Source organism: Dermacentor albipictus, chromosome 5 (genome assembly GCF_038994185.2).
Source record: "Dermacentor albipictus isolate Rhodes 1998 colony chromosome 5, USDA_Dalb.pri_finalv2, whole genome shotgun sequence".
Classification (NCBI taxonomy): Eukaryota; Metazoa; Arthropoda; class Arachnida; order Ixodida; family Ixodidae; genus Dermacentor; species Dermacentor albipictus.
The window spans coordinates 30291380-30307713 of NC_091825.1; the positions used below are offsets into that span (position 1 = coordinate 30291380).

The 16334-nt window shown below is 48.0% G+C and overlaps 1 non-coding gene across 1 annotated transcript; it reads right to left on the bottom strand.

The window, feature by feature from the left end:
* Positions 1-15404: 15404 nt before the first annotated feature.
* Positions 15405-15496, bottom strand: TRNAY-GUA (transfer RNA tyrosine (anticodon GUA)). Its single transcript is given in 2 exon segments — positions 15405-15440; positions 15460-15496. It is a non-coding gene; the product is annotated as a tRNA-Tyr (tRNA).
* Positions 15497-16334: the final 838 nt, after the last annotated feature.

Sequence of the window (16334 nt, forward strand, 5' to 3'; positions counted from 1 at the left end):
TAGCTTTCCCGGGGGAAAGGGTGTTCTATGCCACTTGTCGAAGCGTGCGTCCGTGGCTTTCGGGGCTAGAGGCCAGATACGCACGAAAAAGCGCATGGAATTCGACAAGAAACCTCCGCTTTTAAAGGAGGAAGTGACAAGACGCTTAGCGCTTAAAATTTTATTAACTTAGACTCGTCAGGGAGCGCCTATAAGTTCAAATAAATAGAAGTCAAAGATAAAGGATTCACCGCCCGCTAATGCACTTATTCTCCGAGTGGCAATAGAAAGAGTAGAACAAGAGAAAAGGCTGCCCGACGCACTGCACACATATATGTTAGCATCCGTCTGTACATTGCCCTTCGTTGTGCTGTCACTACAGATAGACGAACGTGTACGGGTAAAATCTGCATCGTCTCAACTTGAACAGAGGTCGGCCGTGCTGTGAGAGCTGGATAATAGCGTTTTTTTTTTCTTCAGAAGTGATTTTCTGGCACTCCCGTTGCTTCATTGTCGCATTCGTTGGAACAACCATCGAGGGAGCAACTATCGCTCTTGGAAGATCCTAGATTCCGAGAGGCAAAAATTAGTAATAGCAGCCAAAATTGCCCACGACGCTATTTAGAAGACGTAAAGGAAAACGCTGTGTGCTCTGTGCATGCTGCATGTCCAACAAGGACGAGTTTCTGCAGAGAAGGCAGGTGTTGCAACAACAATAATAATAAATGACTAAGTAAATAAAATTCTGATTTTGTCTGAAAAAGAAGAAAGAGGAAAGATTTCTTTAGAGGTGGATTGTATGGTTATGTTTGTAGGGAGTTGGAAACATTTTAGTTGCGATTAACAGAGTTTTTTTTATTGTTCAAATAAACAATAAATTGAGAGCCTGTTCCGTTTCACTGGCAATTCTGTTTAAGGGATTACCGAAAGTGTACTATATATGGGAAGGTTCACAGGAGCTGAAGCATGCTGTTCTAGTGAACAAACTACAGTTGAATCTCGATACAGTCTAATCTCGTTATAGCAAAGCCGAATTAAGCACGAATATATTTTGAATATCCTTTTGTTATGACTAATATTCTTTATAAGCATGTTATGTGCTCTTATCGGCATAATCATTATATATTTATCTCGTTATATTCACGAATTCGTCATATTCGTGTTCCTTGTGTCATGGATCGATTGACGAACCTCTAATTGGCGAAATCCGTGGTATAACGACCATTTTATTAATTTCCCTGAAAGAGCGCATATTTCGTTTAAACCATGAATAACATTGTTTCTCAGTTAATACCGCTATATACTCTACTACGAAGTGCCCTGTGTAACGAAGGATTCGGTATGCTCCGGTTGCATTCCTATCATTCGAATGCATCGTGAAGTTTTATGATTAGTGGTGCACAGGTGCCTTTCGCGCTTGTTCATAATCAATCATAAAACTCGTTTCACTGAGTGCAGGTGCAATGTCATCTATCAAATACCGCTAAGCTGTGGGAAATCTTATATAGGTCAAACGGGACAGTGCTTCAATGAAAGAGCGCGTCAGCACAGCACTAACCTAAGGAATGGCTATGGAAGTCATTTAGCTGGACACTGTAGCAAGTGTCAATGCACCCCCATTTTTGAAAAGACTAAATTCATAGGGAAAGGAAAGAGTAAGAAGGAAAGGGAAATAGTAGAGGCTTTTCATATAAGAAAGGAAGGCGATAAATGTGTAAGCACTCCCTCTCTTGCCTTGTCGGGAAAAGAAATAACATTTTTGGAAGAAAGATTAAAATGATGATTTGCAGATGTTTTTGCGAATGATGTGCGCATGCCTATGCTGATGAAGGTATAAATGTCCGGTGATTTTCAAATAAACTTCCATTTGGCAGTCAGCGCTTGTCTGTGTTATTTGTGTCCTTGTGTCCTCGTCCTTTTCGCGCTGCTTCACCACAGTTCCAATCCTAGAATTTGCCCTGCACTACACTTTGTAGCCCCTTCTTATGGGCTTGAGTGGTAAGTATTGCTTCGCGGTGGAGCTTCCTTTGAAGGGAATCATGCTTTCATCTAGTTTTTGGTGGGGAGAGGGAATATATTCATCTTGAAAAGACTTGTTGAGGGCGCGCCGGTGAGTGGGCGTACCTCGACCAGCCTTTCATATCCCTCTCCTCCTCGTGTTTTTCCTTGCTCGTGTCATTCATGTGCAGGCTGTTCATGATTGTCTGAAATCGCCTGAATGCCATCATTCGCGATATTTTAGCGCTCTGAAACCAGCCGTCATGGCTCCAGTACTGGTAGAAATGGTGCCTTGGAGACACACTCATCAGTAAAAGCATACCAAAGTATGCCTTTAATTTCTCCATGCTCAGAACTGACCACCTGCGCCCGTACCTTCGGGCACCCTCGCTATTTGTGTGCTCTATTAAGACATTGACAAGGACATTGGTGAAAAGAGAGGAAATGCTTCAGCTGCATTTGTTGGTGCTCCTCAAGAAAATTGTGAGTCCCAAACCTTGGGGCTTCTAACAATTTTCAAAGGATCCGAAATATTCCACAAACTAGGCTCATCTTCCTCTGCTTAGGACGTGTCGGTATTTTCATCCTCAGCTCCGAGCTGTCCGCTTTTACCTTATATTTTCTTTTTTTTTGTCTGCAACCTTTTCCGCTTGATGGCACGCTGTGCATTGATGTTGTCGCTTTCCTGGCTGCTTTCCGCCGGCGCAATCTCAGGCAAGAAGTTAGAGTCACTACTTTCGCCCTCATCGCCACTGGACTCAGAGTATCCGGGAAGGGTAAAGAACGATTCCAAGGCCTCCTCGCGCGTAATCGAGGTCCCTGCAATGAATTCATTAAAGCGCACAAAATCAATAAAAAATTTTCTATGCACCCTTCACAACAAATAGGCTTAGCGAAACGTTCACAGCTCCAGTTACTGCAGAAATTTATGCAAACATGATGATTGCGACTCAAAATTATCGCTCTAGAAAATCACACGAATAGAAACTTACCCGGCATCTTGAGCGGCAGCTTTTTGGCGCTGAACGAGAGGAAAATTCAGAAGCTTACCTAAAAACTAAAGAAATTTCGACTGAATTTAAGGCCCCTTAAACTTCGTAAAGTAGCGACGTTCTCCTCCTTCGCCTTCACTCCTCTTCGTTGCTCCTCTCTTTCACGCTCCGTCCTCGACCGTGCCGCCGCCTACGCCGCTCGAGCGTAGCAACGGCGCCGAACATGCGCTCCTCGCCACTCCGTAGACGCTTCTCGAGCGAAAATGGCGCTGAAGCACGGCGCGAGGGCCCACGTGGTGCTATTAGGCCAACAGCACGGAGGAAGGAAACTCAGGAGAGGCCCTGACGTCACTCTTTGTGAAGCTAAAGTGAAGCCGGAAGTTGGCGTTGCTCATGGCGTTGCTCCGCCTATCGTGCCAGCTCTCCTCTCTTGTTTACATTTCTCGCGAAACCATGCCGCGCTGCGCGCAACCGTACTGCTCGGACCCGCGCGCTCCGCAGCAATACTAAGGAATCCTTAGCACGTTTGCATGATTCCGCCAAAGAGGGCGAAATTTCCCGCGGATATTCCTTCGTCCATAGCCATTGCCGTGGCGCGTTACATTGCGTACAGCGTTGAATGCAGTGGCGTAGCAACAGGGGGGGCCGGGGGGCCGTGGGCCCCGGGTGCGAGGGACCACTGGGGGGGGGGGGTCATATACGTCTGAAGACACCCCTCTTTTTACCGGCTATAACCGGGGGGGGGGTGGCAGAAGACCTATGGGCCCCGGGTGCCAGACGGCCTAGCTACGCCACTGGTTGAATGCTCGTTCATTTCACGAACTTTAGTTCCTCCTGTCCCACCTGGCCACAGCAACATCCGGTAGAGCACGGTCCAGATAACGCAGTGCAACGAAACACGGAGACCAACGCAAACCTGCCTGCACGGCGCCTTTGCCACGGTACGAAACCTACGGAGCAACACGTGTGAGCGCACAGAACAATAACAAAGCCGCCATTGTGGCCCGAAAGGCATGGCCGCTACAGCAAAGAAATAAAAAAAACAGCCAAAAAACAAAGCTACTACGTAATTTCCTCCACACTTTTCTCCTAGCGCACCGAGAGGGTAGGGCCTCTCAGTTTCCTCCCTCAGTTTCCTTCCGACGCTGCATCGGCCTCGGCCGCCTCGGCGAGAGCGCGCGAGGAGGAGGCGGCATTTTAACGCGATAGCGTTAAGGAGCTCGTGTCGCAGAAAAGCCGGTGTCGTCGGCGTAGGTGTCGGCGTCAGCGGCGTTGGCCGTGAGCGATAAATCCCAGCAGGCATTTCATGAATAAAAAACAACTTGCAAGATGGACTGGGTGGGAATCGAACCAGGGTCTCCGGAGTGTGAGACGCAGACACTACCACTCAGCCACGAGTTTTTTTTTCTTTATTGCCGGTCATTGGCCCGGATAAAAAATACACTTTCACAAATAATCAAAAGGCACACTCACAATATGTTGAAAACAACCGCAGAACTTGTGCGGCTGCACTTGTGCTAAAATTCCCTTATCGCCAATAATAATTCCACTCGCGGCAACCACTCCGGGATGCACTCCAGCAACTTTTGTTCCTCTACAAAGTTTCGTATGCTTTCTTTGAAATACTGGCGAGCCGCTCTTGCATCGAGATCGGCATGCCTTACCGCAATTCTACATTTCCAAATGCTATGCAGGGCCATAAGCATGATCACATCGAATGGGGTACCATCATCACTTTCTATTGGCAAGTAGCGAATCCCATACGCATCTAGGGGGAAATCCTTTTTGATTGTGTGCTGGAGCACATCCCAGAGGAAAACGGCATCCCAACAATGCAGAAAAACATGTTCAATTGTCTCCTCCTGCCTGCAAATTGTACAATGAGTGCCCCAAGGAACAAAGAAACCTCTTTCAGCCAGCCACGGTTTGACAGTCAGCGTTCCGGAGTGCAATTCAAAAAAGAACGTCTTAGCGCCTGATGGTACTAGCATCGCCTTAACGCGCTTCAGAACATTGTGCCCATGGCTAGCTCTGTAAAGAGACCGATATAAAGGCACGGGAAGAACAACATCACACAGGTCCCTGTACAGTTTTTTCCGGTTAACGTCACTCAAATATTGAAGAGAAAAACGCGCTGACAAAAACCTGCATGAAGCCACAACTTCACGTAGAAAACCATAAACACCCCCTGGCAAACTGCCCGCTGAGACAACCATTTCCGGCAAGTGCTTTCCCAGGCGAAGTTGGCAGACAGTGTATAAAAACGGTTTTTTTTTTGCGTCCCTGAATAAAAAAAAAAAAACGATTGACTACCTGTCTCAAAAACAAATGTGACAATCCAAGTCCTCCATTTCGAACTCGAAGAAACAAATTGGTGCGACTTGATCTCTCCCAAGACGATGCCCACACAAACACTGCGAACACCCGGTGAATTTTTTGGATGTTTACCCTTGAGCAATGCAAGACTTGGAGGATGTACCAAAGTTTGCTCACTAAAAATATGTTGCAAATTGTGGCTCTGGAAAACATAGACCAATTCCAGCCATTCCATTTGTTTACTGTGTCACGCAGCTTATCCACTTCACTCCTCCAGTACGACTCACTGTCTTTGTAGCACTGAAGGGGAACACCCAAGTATTTCACCGGAGTCGTAACGAAACTCATGTTGGCAAAAGTGTCTGGGGTCGCCTGCCAATCCCCGTGCCAGAATCCCAGGCACTTACCCCAGTTTACCGCGCTGCCGCTCACAGCACAAAAACTTTTAACACATTTGACAGCCTGTGTTATACTGTCCAAATCAGTGCAGAACACAGCAATATCGTCTGCATAAGCCAACAGGCGGACTTCAACCTCGTGCAGTTTAAACCCGCGGACACAGTCATTCTCCATGACACTCAAACAAAACGACTCTATATACAAGCAAAACAACAGCGGCGAGAGAGGGCAGCCCTGACGCACCGACCGCTTAACTTGGATTCGCGCTCCCACCACCTTGTTGACAATGAGCCGCGTCGAGCAGTCCCGGTACGCCATGGCAACCCCCTCTCTAATTATTCTACCCAAATTCACATAATCTAGAATGCACAAAAGAATGTCATGAGGCACCCGGTCAAACGCTTTCTCGAGATCAATTTGGAGCATTGCCACTCGTGCACCCATGGCATCGCAACATTCGAGGATTCTGCGTGCTACGTGTATGTTTGAGAAGATAGTTCGGCCTTTAATGCCACACGTTTGATGCGGCCCCACAAGCTTCGCAATGACAGTCTGCAACCTCCTTGCTAAGATTTTCATCAATATCTTATAGTCTCCGTTAGTGAGACAAATTGGGCGGTAAGAAGTTACTCTTCGCAATGCAACGGAATCTTCTGACTTGGGTATAAGAATAGTGTGGGAAGATGAGAAGGACGGGGGTAGTACTTTGAGCTGGAATGCTTCGTTATATACATCCGCTAAGGCTGGTGAGATCGCACCTTTGAAATATTTATAAAAGGCTGAGGTTAGACCATCAGGGCCAGGGGACTTCCCCGGATGCATACTTTCAATAGCACTTTTCACTTCCTCTTCCGAAATTGGTTCCTCCAATGTTTCTTTCGTACTTTCATCTAGCCTTGGCATCAACGACAAAAAGTCCTTTTTAAAACGATCAATGTCGACTGCGCAGTAAGTGAATAAACCACTGTAGTGCTCGAAAAAAGCACGCTCGATATCTTCTGCTGCGTCGCTAACTTTTGTGCAATATTCGATTTCCGCTATCTGATTGCGGCGCGCATGCCACTTTTCTGAGCCTAACGCTCTTTTCGATGGTACTTCTCCCATTATCAGCCTTTCAGCCCTTGCCCGCACCACAGCACCGCGGTATCTTTCGATATCGAACTGTTCTATTTTATGTTTCAGTGCGCGAATATCGTCCATGAACATGCCGGGCATCCTACATTCCTCACTGATCAATTTTTCTAAATTCCTGCGCATCTGTTTTTCTTCTGCTCCCTTTTCTCTGCATATAGCGCTCGCACGCTCTAAAGCCTTGATTTTAACCGCCTGCTTGAAGTTCTCCCATTTTTCACCAGATGTCGTGCTATCAAGAGCATTCATTTCTTCAACTTGCTTCGTTACATCCGCTGTAAACATTTCGTCGCTTAGTAATTTCGAATTAAATTTCCATAGTTGCCACTCGAAGCCCTTTTTCTTTTCTTTCGTGCTTGCTACTAAAAAGCTGACCAAACAGTGATCACTGAATGAAAGTGCGCTCACGTGGTACTCCTTACAAAGGGGTATCAAATCCAGGCTCACATACACTCTATCAAGACGGGCGTGGCTGGCTGCCTGAAAGTGGGTGTACTGCGTAGTCCTGGCACCACCGAGACACTCAGCCACGTCTTCCAAACCATCGTCCCTTATCATATCGCTTAGGGCAATGGTGCTTGCATCCTTGTACGGTCGGGCGCTAGTTTTATCACGGGCTGAAAGAACACAGTTAAAATCACCGGCAATAATGAGGAGCCTATTACACTGAGTATACTGTTTTAGCTGATCGAAAAATCTGCGTCTTTCCTCAGCGACAGTCGGCGCGTACAAACAAATAACACGCCATTCCAATGACGATAATAAAAAATCGCAGACAATAAGCCGACCTGACGGGCATGACGTCACAGCTTCTACTTTTGCTCCAAGACTATGTCGGATGAACAAAGCGCACCCGGAAGAAGTTCCCACAGCATGGCTCACTATAACACAGTATCGAGCTAAGAATTGACGCACCATGCCCCCGGTTTCATCCTCGCCCTCAACTTTCGTCTCCTGTACTGCTAGAATGTCCAGGTCATGTTCGGTAACTAGTCTATAGAGTTGACTTTGCTTCCTCCTTGAGGCAAGCCCACGTACGTTTAAAGTGGCCACACGAAATGACCTATCCATAGACATCATTGCGAGGCGGTGAGAACCCGGGGGCATGACGCTCACCTCACTACTGCGCTTTTTTCCTGGGTGCCTTGACACGGTGCAGACCTCAGGGAGGCAAAGGCGGCGTTTCCGCCGTCTTGCGCTCCGTCGAAGTGTTCGGCCGAAGCCGATGGGAAAGACGTACGCCGCACGGGAGTCGTTTTCGCAGGCGGCTCGTCCGTTGCGAGGGCGCTGGGCCCCTTCTCCTTTTCGCCTGCTTCGTGGGGCCATTTTGCGGTCGCACTGGCACTATCGCTATCGATGCCTGTCATCGGCACTGCCTCAGGAGTAGACTCTACAGCTCCGCCGGAAAAAGTGTGGCCGGTACTACTTGGAGCAGCTTTCCTACTCCGGTCCTCCACGGCTTCATGCAGAAGCCCGGCTTCGGGCTTCCCTGGAGCTTCAAGGAGGGCGTCCTGTGGAGTGTTCGGGGTACCCTCTTGGGTAGTCGGGTTTTGGCACACTCCTGCTGTTTCCTCGGAGTCTGCCTCATCCATAAGGTGGTCCAATGCATCGTTTGCCTGGACTGGTCCGGTCACGCTGGCTTACGTCTTTGGGCAACCCGCGTCCTCATGGCCGAAGCGGCGACAACGACTGCAGCGAGGTACTTTGCAGTCCCGACGTATGTGCCCGGTGCTCTTGCAGCGCAGACAGAGCGGTGCGCGGCCTGGAACAACGACGAGAGTCAGCTCTCCGGCTATCTTGAGCTGGTGTGGAATGTCGTCGACTTTGACGTCGCCATGCAATTGCAGTCCAACCGAGCGAGTCGTCGAGCCCTTTTCAGTGACGCCTTGCACACGCCACTTCTCCCGCGTCACCTCCAACACTTTCCCGTAGGGTGTCAGGGCCACACGAATGTCTTCGTCGGTCACGCCGTGCAGCAACCAGTGTAGCTTTAAGCGAACCTCTCGGTTGTTTGGATCGATGAGCAAACATGGGCGATCTTTTACCTTCACGTTGACAGCGGTGAGCAATTTCTGAGCGGCGTCAGCACTCGTCATTGTTACAGCCCACACGTGGTTCATCTGATACGCCCCCAACGCCAAAACGTCGGCGATCGCACCTAGATTGGCCAAAGTGTCCCGGTAGTCTTCGACACGGTAGGGCCGAGCTCTTGGGTCGCCGTGCATGAAAACGGTGTTCGCGACGATGCGTCCGGATGGCAGATTGGGCAGAATAACCTGATAATCTTCGGCAGTAGAAGCAAAAAACCTGTTACCGCGGCCCGCCTGGGCCGCCGAAACCGCTCCATGGGAGCAAGCCATCCCGCGTCCGTTTCGCTTGAAAGCCGGAGGTGGAATGACTCAGCCACGAGTTCAATGCTTCAAAGCGGTACAAAAGCGTCTCTAGTGAATGCGGTGTTGCCTTAGAAACGAGCTGCTTCTAAGGCTCAGGCGTGCGTCGCTTGCTCAGGCGCACATTTCGTTGCCGCGCCGAACGCTGCGTTGCTCGACGCTCACCGCGTCCGATGCGGGGCGCGTAGTCGCTGTGCCGTAGCCATTGTCTTACACCCCTTGGCGGGTCGACGGGAACGCTCTCGCGTTCCACTCTTGAAGGCGAAGCTTAAGCGTCCTCCAATTTTTTTCAAAGCGTGGCGCTACTTTACGAAGTTTCAAGGTATTAACCATGGTTTTAACTGAAATTGAGTCGCTACTGCCACCTATCGAAATCGCAGTAAAACATTTTTTCTTGAACTTGCAATGACTTACGTTAGATAACAGCACTTTACCCATTCTCTATGCTTTACCGTTGAGCTGACGGCAACGGGTGTTAACGGTGGTGGTGGTGGTGAAAACTTTATTGAAAATGCCCGGCGATTTGGGTGGGGTGGGGCCATAAGCACCCCAGCCTAGGTGACGGCCTCGAGTCCTTGGACCCGGGCGGCTTCCTCGGCGTGCCGGACGGCCCACAGTTGATCGGCGAGGTCGTGGCTGAGCAGGGCCGCCTCCCAACGCGCCCCTCGGTTCGAGACTGCCATTTCTATCCCGTTCGTCGGAGACTCCTGCTGCTGGCTACCGGCGCATGCCCACAGCATGTGCTGCAGCGTCGCTCTGGCTCCGCACGCTTTACAGGCGTCGGACGGATATATGTCGGGGTAGCAGAGGTGAAGGATCACCGGGTTAGGATATGTGTGTGTCTGCAATTGCCTCCAGGCAACCGCCTGTTTCTTGTTTAGGTTGGCGTGCGGTGGTGGGTATTTACATCTGTTCAATCTGTAGTGTTGCGTGATGTCTCTGAAAGTGGTCATGCGATCCCCCCACGTCCACTCCTGCATCGCTCTCGCGGTGGGCGAGACGTCGGGATTGCCGGCGGGCGCCGCGGCTCGGCATGTAAGTCCTCGAGCCGTGGCGTGGGCCGTCTCGTTTCCCGAGAGCGGAGGGTCCGTGTGGGCGGGGGTCCATACGAGGAAACGGTCGTTTTTGCGGCAAATATTGCCCTGTTGAATTTGGAGAATGTGGGCCGCTTCCCGGGAGATCCGGCCGCTAGCATAGTTGCGTATCGCTGCCTGCGAGTCGCTGATTAGAAATTTCTTTCTGCACAAGAAAAAGTGGGACGTATATGTGTCCCGCTGATGAACAATGGGTTAAGGGAAAGTCCTAAATCATTTATATTACAAGCGCTGTTTCATAAACCATCGAACTAGAAATCAAACATATTGAGAATAGATTCGTCATTAGCACGAGAAAAATAGGGAAATAAATAAACACTGTTTTGGCGAAATACATAGACGTTTGACAAGTTCAACAGGACAGCTTTGTGATCATAAATCCTGCTTGTGACTTCCCAGGTTATCGTATTACGGATGGCACCACTTACAAAACATAAGTCTTGATCCTACAGCTCCTTGTACTCGCGTGACATTATTCACCATTTGCAGTAAGTAAAACGTAATCACGATATCAAACATTGTGCTATTGACATTGCGGGCAGAATGCAGTGAAGAGGTGTCCTAATAAAGGTTTGGCACAGCCAGTAGTATTCTGTCATACGATCTTACATGATAGTGTAAATATTTCCTTACGTGGTTAAGGACGGCAATAAAATAGCTTGGAGGCCTGTAAAAAACGACAAGGATAAAGCGGACTTTGTTGATGTATGCCTTGAAAAAAAAAAAATCTTCAATGCCTTGCGCATCAGGCATTCTAAATAGTTGTATTGGTGATTTCAACAAAATGGCCACTCCTACGCCTCTTCCGTCTGTGTTCTTCTGTCTGTTTGTCTGTGTTCGTAAGGTCTTTCGCGGCGAAAGACCTTACGAACAAATTCGCTATCAAATATTTCGCTCCTCAACTACGTCTCCGTAAGCACGACAGCGTCCGCGTCGTGCGAGAACAGCACGACCTCAAGGCCTACAGATTTATTGAAAACGTTATGACAGTTTATGTTTAGGATTTTTAATGCCAGACTGGTGTCTTTCTGGTGCCATTTTTGGTTCTTCGGAATTTGATATCGTTTGCTTTTTGCGCTGTCCCATCCAAACATATCACCTTTAATGCTTAACTTATCAAAAACCAGCTTAGGTTTACGACTCTTTTCCTGTGATGCGCTTTCCCATAATTTCTTTCTGATGACACGAATTCTTCTTGAGTAGTCCTCACTGACTGAAAATTCTGAACCTTTGAATTTAGGGCATGCCTTCATTATTAATGTCTTATCTTGGTAGTCATGTAAATTTATGATGACAAGGCGATTCTTGTTTGATTTCCTACCTATTCGGTGGCATTTTTGCGTAGTCTTTATATGACGCCTAGCTTTTCGCTAAAATATCCTTTGTTATTTTGTGCGTAAGTTCTGCCTCAGTCTCCTTCTTTTATGCCGTAAATAAGTAAGTTGTTCCTAGGGCTTCTATTTTCGAAGTCACCGGTTTTACTTAATAGGCGTGAAACAGTGTCGTCAAGCTTAGCAATAGTTGATTTCACATGCTCTACTTCCGTTTTTAAGTTATTGTTAGTTGCCACATCGTCTTCCGAACTTTTCATTCTCTCTGTCAAACCATGTTTTATTTCCCACAAAGAACACTGTTTTGCAAGAATGTCGCTGATAGACGACGTCAGGGCACTTTGATCCAAGAGGATCTGCTGTAACGCTTGGATCTGGATTTGATCCAATATCACCACATTTTAAAAGATTCTATTGGGAAGAAAAAAACATATGGCAAAACACTCCTTATACGTACGTAGTGGGCTGGGCAACAGCAACAAGAAGCTGTTGCCGCTGCGATAGCGGTAGGCAGATAAGTAGTCACTAACCTGCGCAATGAAGCAAAATGGGTTCTTGCGAATTGTGCCTGAGGTGCTGCTGCCAAGCCCACTGTTTGCAAGCGGTGACGTGAAGCTTCTTATACAGGCGACGGTGTCCTCATGATGCGACCATATGATGTGACGTTGTCGTTGATGGCGCGGCCGCAGACACAGTGACGGGAAGCATGATGAAGTCGTTGATCAAGCAGAGATCAACCCATGCTGGACGCTCGAAGCCAGCGTCATTTGCTTGGTATGAAGGCGATCGGGAGAATCGCTCACCGAGATACGACGGTTATGCGGGCAGCAAGACGGCCAAAACATGTGCAGTGAATCAAAATGGGTTCTTGAGCATTGCGCCTGAGGTGCTGCTGCATTTGTTGTTATTAATAGAAGCAGTTCCACAATTTCCTCTCAATCTTTCCGCAGATATTGCTCATCTTGTTATCGGCAGAAAGGAGAGTCCCTGCATTGTACACCTGAATTTAAGCGCAGGATTAGTTTCGCACCCATCAATGTGCTGCCGGAATTTGAAACCGCGACATCGTGATCCGCAGCGGACCGCCATAGCCACTGAGCCGCCGAAACTGACACTTAAGCAAAGGCTTCGCAAGTTATAAACTTCGACTGCCTCTATTATCTTCCGACTCTTCTCATTAAGGTGCCTGGTGATAACTAAGCTGTTTCCCAAGTCAAATTTCCAACCGTACTCGCGGCAGTCGACCACCATCAACAACAATATGCTGAATTGTCTGTGACAAAGAGTTGTCATTTTTTGCGAGCTAGCTGTAGACACGTGAATCGATTGAATCGTACCGTCGTTTGGCTGATGTGTGCCTGATGCGCAGTGGGGATAAAATAGTAGAAATAAACGCTAATTGGAAGTAATTTAAAGTTCATCGCCCGTCCTGTTATATGTGTTCTTTTCGTCCTCCTCCTTAGCGCTGTAATGAATGCTGTCGAGATGAATCCCTATAGGTGCACGCTAAAAAATGTCTGTAAAAAACTGAAAAAAAGGCCACACATTTTACACCTTTCTTTCAGGAATAAAAAGAAAAAAGCCGCATGTCTTGGGCGAAAGGCGAGATCAAATTAGCAGACAGCTATACAAAGTAAGGATAGTAGCTTTATTGGACGTATAAACTTGTAAACATTCGCACACTAAAACTAAATTACCAAGCATGGTCCCACGCGCGCAGGCAAACGTAAACACATCTCACTCGACGAGCTCGGACACTCGCCTTCAAAACTGCTGGCGTGAGGAAAATCAGCGAGCGAATTGACCTTCGTGTTGCCTTTCGCTCGAACATGAAGTAAGCGGCAAGAGCAAAGCGCACAGGAGGCTATAAGTCCTCGGTGCACCTAGACTCTGTACTTATCGCAGATCGCTTTCAAGATATGGCCCACGCGGCCGCCGCCGGAGTAGAACCCCCCCCCCCCCCCCAAACACACGCACACTCCAGTGCCTTGCGTACAGTGGAAGACGCCGTGCTTCTTCCCCGCCTTCGTCTCTTGCGCGCGTGAGATCAATCCGCCATTATCAGCACACCCTCACATACTTTCACTCGCACCCAGTGGCGTAGCTAGGTCTTCTGGCAACCGGGGCCCATAGGTCCGCTGTCACCCCCCCCCCCCCCCTCCGGGTTTAGCCCGCGGAAACAGGGGTGTCTTCAGACGTATATGACATCCCCCCCCACTGGCCCCTTGCACCCAGGGCCCACGGCCCCCCGGCCCCCCTGGTTGCTACGCCACTGCTCGCACCTACAACACACGGCGCGCGGCCACGGTGTTATCAAACTAGGAATTTATGGGAAACATCACGGCGACACCGACGGCGGAAATGCGTTTTGAGTGTCTTCTGATTGCTATCGCAATAAAACAAACTGCATCGCAAAGCATTTCACAGATTTCATGTAAGATCACCATGTTATGAAAACACAGACAAATAACAGACGTTTCAGGGCCTATGGATACAGAATAGCGCAGACACATGTGTGATGAAGATCACATAAAGGACATGTAAAATATGTCTTGTTTAATTCGTGCCAGCTGCGGCTGTACTTTCCCCGCGTGTGTACATGCGCGGCTTCATTCAGCCTGTCCCCTCTTTTGCAACTTATTAATCACAACGTTGAACATTTTCCGCTAGTGTACATCTTATAAATTCGGCAAATGCTGCAGGAACTGACAGCGATTGCACTGTGTTGAAGCATATTACAGAGAATCTGTAAGACGAAATGCGAGGGTAACCTTAAAATATTATTAAATTATGGGGTTTTACGGGGCAAAACCACAATCTGATTATAAGGCATGCCGTAGTGGGGGACTCCAGATTACTTTAGGCCACCTGGGGTTCTTTAACGTGCAGCTAAATCTAAGTACACATTTTTTCTTTTTGCATTTCGTCTCCATCGAAATGTGGCCGCCATGGACGAGATTTGATACGGCGACCTAGTGCGTAGCAGTGAGGCCAAGCTTCTAAAAACACGATCAGAAAATTCTGTTGAACGAGGAAACATGCCTTAAGGACACTTTTTTCGAATAATTTTTTGGAAATGTTTTCTTATACTGTGGCTAGCACCCATTTGTGCACGTTGTAATCATGCTCGCGGAGCCCATCGCTTGTGCGCTATGATTAAAAACTTTGTATTCAAACATGTGCATAGCGCAGTGCAAGCTATGCCAACGAGACTCAAAAGGAGATTTACGGCAAAAGGAGACTGTGAAAATACTCCCTACGACAACGCCTACCGGGGTGGTCACAGACGAGACAGTTGTTGGTCGCCAAAAACAGCAGAACGGTTCAAGTGATCAAAACTACAAAGGGGTGCACGAATACCGCAGATAAACAGTAAGCATTGCACAGGAGTTGCACGGTCACAGAAACGTACTAAGCACACATACAGCAAGTTGTGAAAGTTTAATTCATGCCCGAATCAGCCCGAATATTCGCTTTCCTTAGTTGAGCATTTGTCATTCCTGCTCGCTAGTTTGGTTGGTCGAGCAAATGCCGCTTTCTCTTGTAGTATGTATTTGAATTGTCAAATTCATTGTAATATTTATTTATTATAACCTCTGTTGGGAAAGTTCATCCCTTTATGTGTCATTTTCATTTGTGATATCGTCCACGCGCTTGTAGACAAGATGAATTAACTGCTCGCAGAAACGAACAAGGTGCAAGTTTCTGCGAGCAGTACAAAATACCGAGACACTGAAGGTGGTAGTATCACAAAAGTTAAAAAAAAAAACTGAGTCCGTCGAGCCGGATTCGAACCAGCGACCTATGGATGTCCGCTTTGGGCCAACCTCTACAGTCCACCGCTCTACCAACTGAGCTATCGACGGAACTGAACTTGGCTTTCGGCCAGCGCGACTGGACGGCGGCCGCACACCTGGTGACCCACTTAAGCGGAGCTGACATGCGCCTCGTGCCAAACTGGTTCGGCCGTCGCTCGAGCGATCAGCCCTCTCTTTGCGAAAGGTATCGTTGCCGCCGCCGTGATGGAAAACGTGGCCACGTGGATTCATCAGAACGGTACTGCACTAATGCACCAGGTTGGTTTGGTACTGCACTAACGGATGTGTTCCATTTTGGTTTGTCTAGATGAGCATGGAAACGTTGGCCACTAGAACGTTAGCATCTAAAGTGCCGTTAAATCGGGCGCTTTTCTAAAAAGCGCTTCAGAATATAGAAAAACAACCAATCTAACAAATCCGGCGCAATATGCACTTTCTGCAATTAGATACAAGTAAAAAAAAAGTAATAAGAAATAGCGCACGCACGCACGCACGCGCACGCACACACACACACACACACACACACACACACACACACACACACACACACACACACACACACACACACACACACACACACACACACACACACACACACACACACACACACACACACACACACACTCAAGCTCAAGCTTTTCGATTTTAATTTCTTTTTTTTCTCATTCTCGAAATCCACATGGTATTTCTTGTTTCCATTCTTTGCATCAAATGCATTGTTTCTGTTTCTCTCACTTTCTTTCTGATGGATCCTGGTACTCGATTTACACTTTCTACTACCCTGTACTCGGTTGCCAAATTTCCTGACCTCTTCCTCCGTTCTGTGTCCACGCTTTTTAAGTACAGATACTAGTGCACTTTAGCCGCCCATTTATTTTGATCCATG